At 55.9% G+C, this 6697-nt stretch overlaps 1 long non-coding RNA gene across 1 annotated transcript; it reads left to right on the top strand.

Moving 5' to 3' along the window:
• Positions 1-895: 895 nt before the first annotated feature.
• On the top strand, positions 896-6199 carry LOC139437395 (uncharacterized). Its single transcript, XR_011647158.1, has 2 exons — positions 896-1044; positions 5521-6199. It is a non-coding gene; the product is annotated as an uncharacterized lncRNA (long non-coding RNA).
• The last annotated feature ends 498 nt before the right edge of the window (positions 6200-6697 follow it).

Here is a 6697-nt window from a genome sequence, read left to right as displayed (position 1 = left end):
TTTGCTATGTGGGAATGAGGTATTTTCCCATCCTCAGGTTCATTCATTCAAAACGCATTAACCGAGGCCCCACGCGCGTCAGGCATTGTCCCAGGCCCCGGGACCCCCTGGGAAAATGCGTGGCCCACACGAGGGGCGCAGAAATGCCAGCGCCTGCCCCTGGCTTCCTACCCGTGAGCTGCAGATTAAAACACCCCTCCCTTCCCTCCAGCTGCAGAGCTCCCGCAGAGGAGCCACCACTGGCCAGGTCAGACATGCCCATTAGAAGCCGGAAAAAGAGAGAGAGAGAGAGAACGAAGGGAGAGAGGGAAAGAGAGGGAGAAAGAGAAAGGAAAGGGGGGGCGGGGCTGGGCGTCCACACCAGGCCAGCGGCCTCTGGGGCTCCCTGGTCCCTTGGTCCCCCACGGAGGCTGAGCCCCAGGAGGGCGGCACAAGCACAGGGCCTGGCACGCCGAAGGTGCTCAACACATGCTTCTGGGCAGTAGAAGTCTGACTGCGCGCCTGCCCGAGGGCCTGGAGTCCTTGGGTCGCTGGACCTCTCGGACCTCCAGCTTTTCCTCCAGCGGGACACGGCCAGGGGCGGGGCCCGGGCCGTGAGGGGCGGGGCTGGAGCGGAGAGGGGCGGGGAGCGGTAGAGAGAAGGGCGGGGCCTGGACCGAGAGGGGCGGGGCTGGGGCGAGGGGCGGAGCCCAGGCCGTGAGGAGCGTGGTGGGCGGGGCCTGGGCCGTGCGGGAAGTGGTGGGCAGAGGAGGCCCCCCCGGGGCCGTGAGGGGCGGGGCTCGGGGCGTGCTGCGCGGAGGGGCGGGGCCTGGGCCGTCAGGGGCGGGGCTGGAGCGGCGAGGGGCGGGCCGCCGCTCGATTGCTCGGTGCTCCCGGTGGGGCCTGGCTCCGCGCTCTGGCCGACGCCCTGCGCACGCCGTGCGTGGCGCTCGGGCGCTGCCGCCGCCGCCGCCGCCGCCGCCATGTCCACTGCTATGAATTTCGGGACTAAAAGCTTCCAGCCGCGGCCCCCAGACAAGGGCAGCTTCCCGTTAGATCACTTCGGTGAGCAGCGGAGACGGAGGCACCCGGGGGCCCGAGCGGGCCGAGCGCCGAGGCCTGCGGGCCCGCTCGAGCAGAGCGCCGCCCCCTTTCGGGCCCTGCGCGTCGGGGCGGGGCACTGGGGCGGGGCGCCGGGGCGCGGGGCGGGGCACTGGGGCGGGGCTGGGGCGGGGCGGGCTGGCGGGTTTTGGCGGCGGGCTGGGGCGGGGCCTGCGCTTCGGGGCGGGGCACTGGGGCGCGGGGCGGCGGGCTGGGGCGTGGCGGGGCGGGGCGTGGCGCCGGGGCGCAGGGCGGGGCGTGGCGGGGCGGCGGGGCGGGGCGGCGGGGCGGCGGGGCGTGGCGCAGGGGCACAGGGCAGGGCGGGGCGGGGCAGCGGGGGGGGGGGCGGCGGGGCGGGGCGCCGGGGCGCAAGGCGGGGCGGGGCGGCGGGGCGGGGCGGCGGGGGGGGCGGCGGCGCGGCGGGGCGGGGCGGCGGGGCGGGGCGTGGGGCGTGGCGGCGGGCGGGGCGTGGCGGCGGGCGGGGCGTGGCGGCGGGCGGGGCGGGGCTCGGGCCTGCGCGGTGACGCTGCCCGGCGAGGTCTGCGCCCGCTGAGCCTGGGCTGGAGGGCTGGTTCCTGCGCCGCCGCCGGCTGCTGCTCGTGGCCGCAGAGCTGGTTCGGGCGGGCAGTCGGTGAGCCTCCGTGGAAATTAAGACTTCGAAAATAGGTTTACAGATTTTTTCTTTTCCCAACATTATACAGTTTAAAATCTCAAATAATTTAAATAGCACAGTTAAAAGAATTTAATCGTTAACTCCTTTACGCCCATTACCTAGACTAAAGAAAACGGCGTTTGTTTGTTTTTCCCATTGTAGGTGAATGTAAAGGCTTTAAAGAGAAATTCATGAAGTGTCTCCGTGACAATAATTTCGAAAATGCTCTATGCAGAAATGAATCAAAAGAATATTTAGAATGCAGAATGGAGAGGCAAGTACATGCTAGCAATTAAGACTACCTACCCCCCCCCAAACAGCTCTTTTTTAACCAATTCTGCACAGCTTAACCCTTACTTTTCCATTCTCTAACCTCATTCTATTTTCCGGTGACCCATATTCTAGTTATTAACTCCATGAGTTTACACAGTATATTTAGTTCATAATAGCACAGTCACACAGTATTTGTCCTTCTGTGTCTGGCTGGCTTCACTCAACACAATGTCCTCCAGGTTCATCCATGTTGTCTATGCTTCACAACTTCATTTCTTACTGCTGCATAATATTCCATCGTGTGAATACAGCACAGCTTGTCTGCCCATTCATCTGCTGACGGACACCTGGCTTGTTTCCAGCTTTCGGCAGTCGTAAATAACGCTGCTGTGAACATCGGTGTGCAGACGTCTGTTTGTGTCCTGCTCTCAGTTCTTCTGGGTATACACCCAGCAGTGGAATTGCAGGGTCATGTGGCTAGTCTGTATTCAGCTTCTTTAGAAACTTCCAAACAGTCCTCCACAGTGGCTGCACCATTCTGCATTCCTACCTTCAGGGTATTTTCTTTCTAATTTCGGGTTTTACTGACCTGTCAGTAAGGTTTCAGAGTTGTACATCCTAAAAATGGCAACGGAACCGAAGGGTTTGCAGATTGTTGGCACACACTTTCCTCCACATTCTCAGGCCATAACAATGTGTACTCGGTTTTTGTTCCCTTGGCCCCAGAATTGTTTGGAATGTGACAGGAAAGACAAAAGGGCCATTTAAGAAATGATGAAAGATGAATGGTTCTTCTTGTCTTAACCAGAATCCACTAGAATTCCCTTTTAAGCAGTACAAAAACTTTCCTATGGTTTATAGGAGCTTTACTTAAAATAAGCGCTATTCTAATCCTTCGTGTAAAAAAGAATGTAACATAATTACATGGTTAGATCTTCTGGGTCGGTGGGTGGGCATTTATTTCTGCCTTTTGAGCCCGTCGTTAGCCCACTAAGGAATTCTAGTCTTCAGACAGCCTGGTCTGTGCATAAACTAGGCAATTTCAAGTCCCTTTTTCATTTTCTCATAACAAACTCAGCCATTTCCCTCAAAGCAAAATCTGTTGTTTTTTCAGGCCACACAAGTGTGTTTGCGAGTTATCACGTGGACACTGGGGACTTGGAGGGTGATGGGCGTGTGTGTGAGACCCTCGTCTGCCTTCCTCGTTGCTCAAGAGCACTTACGCGGGCTGACGTGACTCCAGCGCCTCACCATCTTTAAGTTACACGTGGCTGGAACCTTATGTTTAAATTATTGTTTTTTAAACTGTTTCACCTTTTGAAAAACGGGCTAAGTGAATTTATTCTTGGTGTTGCTGTGCTTTGGAGATGGTTAGCAGGTGGCCTCGGCCAGCACCCTCTGTGCCGGCAGGCCACCCCCACTCTGAGGGGCACTTCCTGGCGTTGAGACTCTGCAGCCTCTCTTCATGGGTCATTGGCAAAAATGAACAAATCAGACTCATCAGGCCTGGTGCCGCCCGGGGTGCCCAGTGCAGGCCGGCAGCTGCCTTGCCGCGGTAGGCTCAGCTGGTTTGGGACCCCCAAAGAAGGCTTCTCAGCGGGACCAGCACAGGCTGCCAGGGCTCCACGCGCAGTGCGGGGCTTCCTCGGCCCCCTGCCGCGGGCGCCCCAGGCCTGCTGAGGACAGGCAGGGCGGGAGGGGCCCTGCTGGCCGCGTGGGGAGCTCCACGACTTCAAGTAGCTCCACTGCTGGGCAGCGTGGTTTTGAGATGCATGGACAGGTTACGTGTGTCAGTTATTTTGGCCATAGAATTTTGGTTTGTTTATAATGAAAATTTTTGAACACATGAAAATAGAAAAAAGTACGAGCCTCCATGTAGTGATAACCCAGACTCAGGGATTATAGAGGTTTTGCCACATTTCCTTCTTTCACTCTTTCTTTTCTTTTCTTTTCTACCATTTCTTTTCAACTTCCTTTTTTTCCTTTGCTGAAATCCCAGACATTATTTTACCTCTACTTGCCTCAATATGCATCTTTTTAAAAAATGGACATTTTCTTACCTAACCACAGTAAAGATTTTGACGTTGCCTCTTGGAGGACTGAGGACGTTTCGGCAGAGGTAAAAATATGTGTGCTTGTTTTAGATATGGAACACATATTCTCATAGAAAGATTGTTATGATTGGAATTACTTGTGACAGTGACAGCAACAAATATCTGTATGACCCGAGAGCTCAGCTCTCTGTGATCATCTGGAAGGTGCGCCATGCTCCTGGCACGTGGGCGTGGAGGAATTGCCACACAGAGCCAGGCGCTCGCAGCCTCAGCCCCCGGCCACGTGGCCCAGGATGAGTGTGCCAAGCAGCTCCACGCTGTTTCCTGCCCTGTGGGGTGGAAAGATGGGAGGAGGGTGGAGAGCTCTTCCTTGGGAAGTGCAGTTGAGGGAGAGCAGCCGCCAAGCAGCGCTTGCTGCCGTCACTGCTGCTGTAGAGACACGGCGGACGGGAGCCCTGCGGCGTCCAGGCCTCTAAAGCAGTGGAGCGACATTACACAGGCAAGAGGAACTTCGCTTTCCATGTAAATTTGAGGGATTCTTTCAGAGTGTTTTTTTTTTTTTTTCAAATGATCAAGAAATGAAACCTTCTTCTTGGTCATTTCCTTTGAGCTAAAAGGAGACATAAAATTCTTTCTTGTGGCATTAGCACGCGTAAGCTGCGGCGACTTTCTGGTGATCCTCAGAGGCTGGTTCTACCGACTTAAGGATGGGTGGCGTCTAGGTGGGCTGAGAAGTTCCTCACAGCAGAGGAGTGACCTGTGACACCTTGGGAGACTGACCGTTGCAGCTGCTCAGTTTTATTTTTGTACAGTGTTAGTGACCTAGGTTATTTTGCTGTCCCGTTTTGGTAATCAGATGAAATTAAAAAGGATTCTGACAGTAGGTATTTTGTATGTATGTATATATGTTGTCCAAATAAAAATAATAATTGATAAAAAAGACATTGGTAGCAGGGGCTTGTCTTGAACTGAGGCTTGTTTGGCTTCCTTTTATGCTCCCGTTCCTTTTTCCTGCCTCAAAACACCGACACTACCGCATTCAAGAGACAGCACCCAGGGAAGCGCTGAGTTAGTTCCTGTGGCTGCGTAACAAATGGTCCAGGCATGGCTATAGAGCAACGCGGTCCACCCTCCCAGCGCCGGGGGCCCCATGCGTGCCAGCTGAAGACCGGCCGTCGGCAGGGCTGGTTGGTCTGCAGGCTCCCAGGGGGCCTGGCCTCGCCGTCCCCCGCCAAGAGCCGCCCCTTCACTCAGCTCGTGGCCCCCCTCCATCCTCAAAGCCAGCCACCTGCTCTCTGAGCCCCCTTCTCATCCCCCTTTTCTCTCTGACCAAGCTGGGAAGGAAGGTCCTCCACGCTCAAGGCCCCCGGCGCCGGAGAGGCCGGGGCGAGCTCTCCCTGACACCCGCTCTTCCGTCCTCTCTTCACTGCCCACTGAGACACCTCTTCTTTTTTCTCTTAGGCAACTAATGGCACAAGAACCTCTGGAAAAACTAGGATTTGGAGATTTGGTAGATGGAAAATCAGAAGCAAAAAAGAAAGCTTAGTGGGAAGAAGACTCTGGGCTGTGAAGGGCGTCGTGCGGCGGAACTCGCTCTCCGGCTGCACCCGAGGCCACAGCGCCCACGCAGCGTGACCAAGGGACAGCTCCCGGCACAGGACACACGGCCGAGCAAAGCAGCGGCTCCCGTGTCTCAGTCAGGGAACTGATCATCTTTGCAAACTCCCAGAATCATTTCCAGAAATTATTGTTCTTTTAGAGTCTCACTTTCCCTAAGGGGTGACAGAGTTCACAGGGGGCTGTGATGCGGTAAGAACGCCCACTAGTGTTCTGTGAGTGAGTGGGTGCTGCTGGCGTCTGTAAGTGGTGGTTTTGTATTATAATACTCGGAATTGAGTGTCCATTCACTAACATGATAATGCGTTAAATTTCAAATTTAACAAATTTCAGGCTGTTTATACAGATAGAAAATGTCAGAAAATTACTTTTCCTTTTCGTGCTCATAAATATTCTATCAGCTTATTTCCCTCTTTTACAAAATAGGAAGTGAAAAAATTATGGTTTTCTATATATTTGACTTCTTGAAATTTTCTGGTTATGCCTAGTATCTTTCTAATAAAAGGATCCTTTTTCTGGTTTCTGTCAGGCTGTTTTTATAAAACTAGACATTTAAGGTCTGACTCACTGATGGTGATTTTGGGGGGTAGACAGCCAGCACGGGGTAGGCTGGCCTCTCGTGGTCTTTGCGAGGACTCCCGTGTACATGTCACCCCGCCCTTCCTAGCCTCGGGGCTGGCTGTGGCGCCACTTCTGCGCTGTAGGTTTTCACTGACAAACACGGCGTGGCTGTGCGTGGCCATGCGTGGCCCTGGGCGCTCTGGGCTTCTCAGGGCCAGACCTGGGTCGGGGTTTCTGGTGAGCTCGAGAGCACCGGTCAGTCCCGGGCAGGGGCCCTCGGATGTGGCCTTCCCCCCCCACACCACAGGGCTCAGCTGGGAAGGGACGGCTCTGCCTTGGGTCCCCGGCTCCCTGGCAGCTGACTCCCGCCCAGGCGGAGGGGATCCCGGGTGAGCCCCCGTGCCGGCCGTGGCCGTGGCAGCACCTGTGCTTCTCCAGGCCCCTACCGATTCCCGTCCTG

Source organism: Dasypus novemcinctus, chromosome 23, assembly GCF_030445035.2.
Source record: "Dasypus novemcinctus isolate mDasNov1 chromosome 23, mDasNov1.1.hap2, whole genome shotgun sequence".
NCBI lineage: Eukaryota > Metazoa > Chordata > Mammalia > Cingulata > Dasypodidae > Dasypus > Dasypus novemcinctus.
This window is presented reverse-complemented; position numbering and strand designations above follow the sequence as displayed.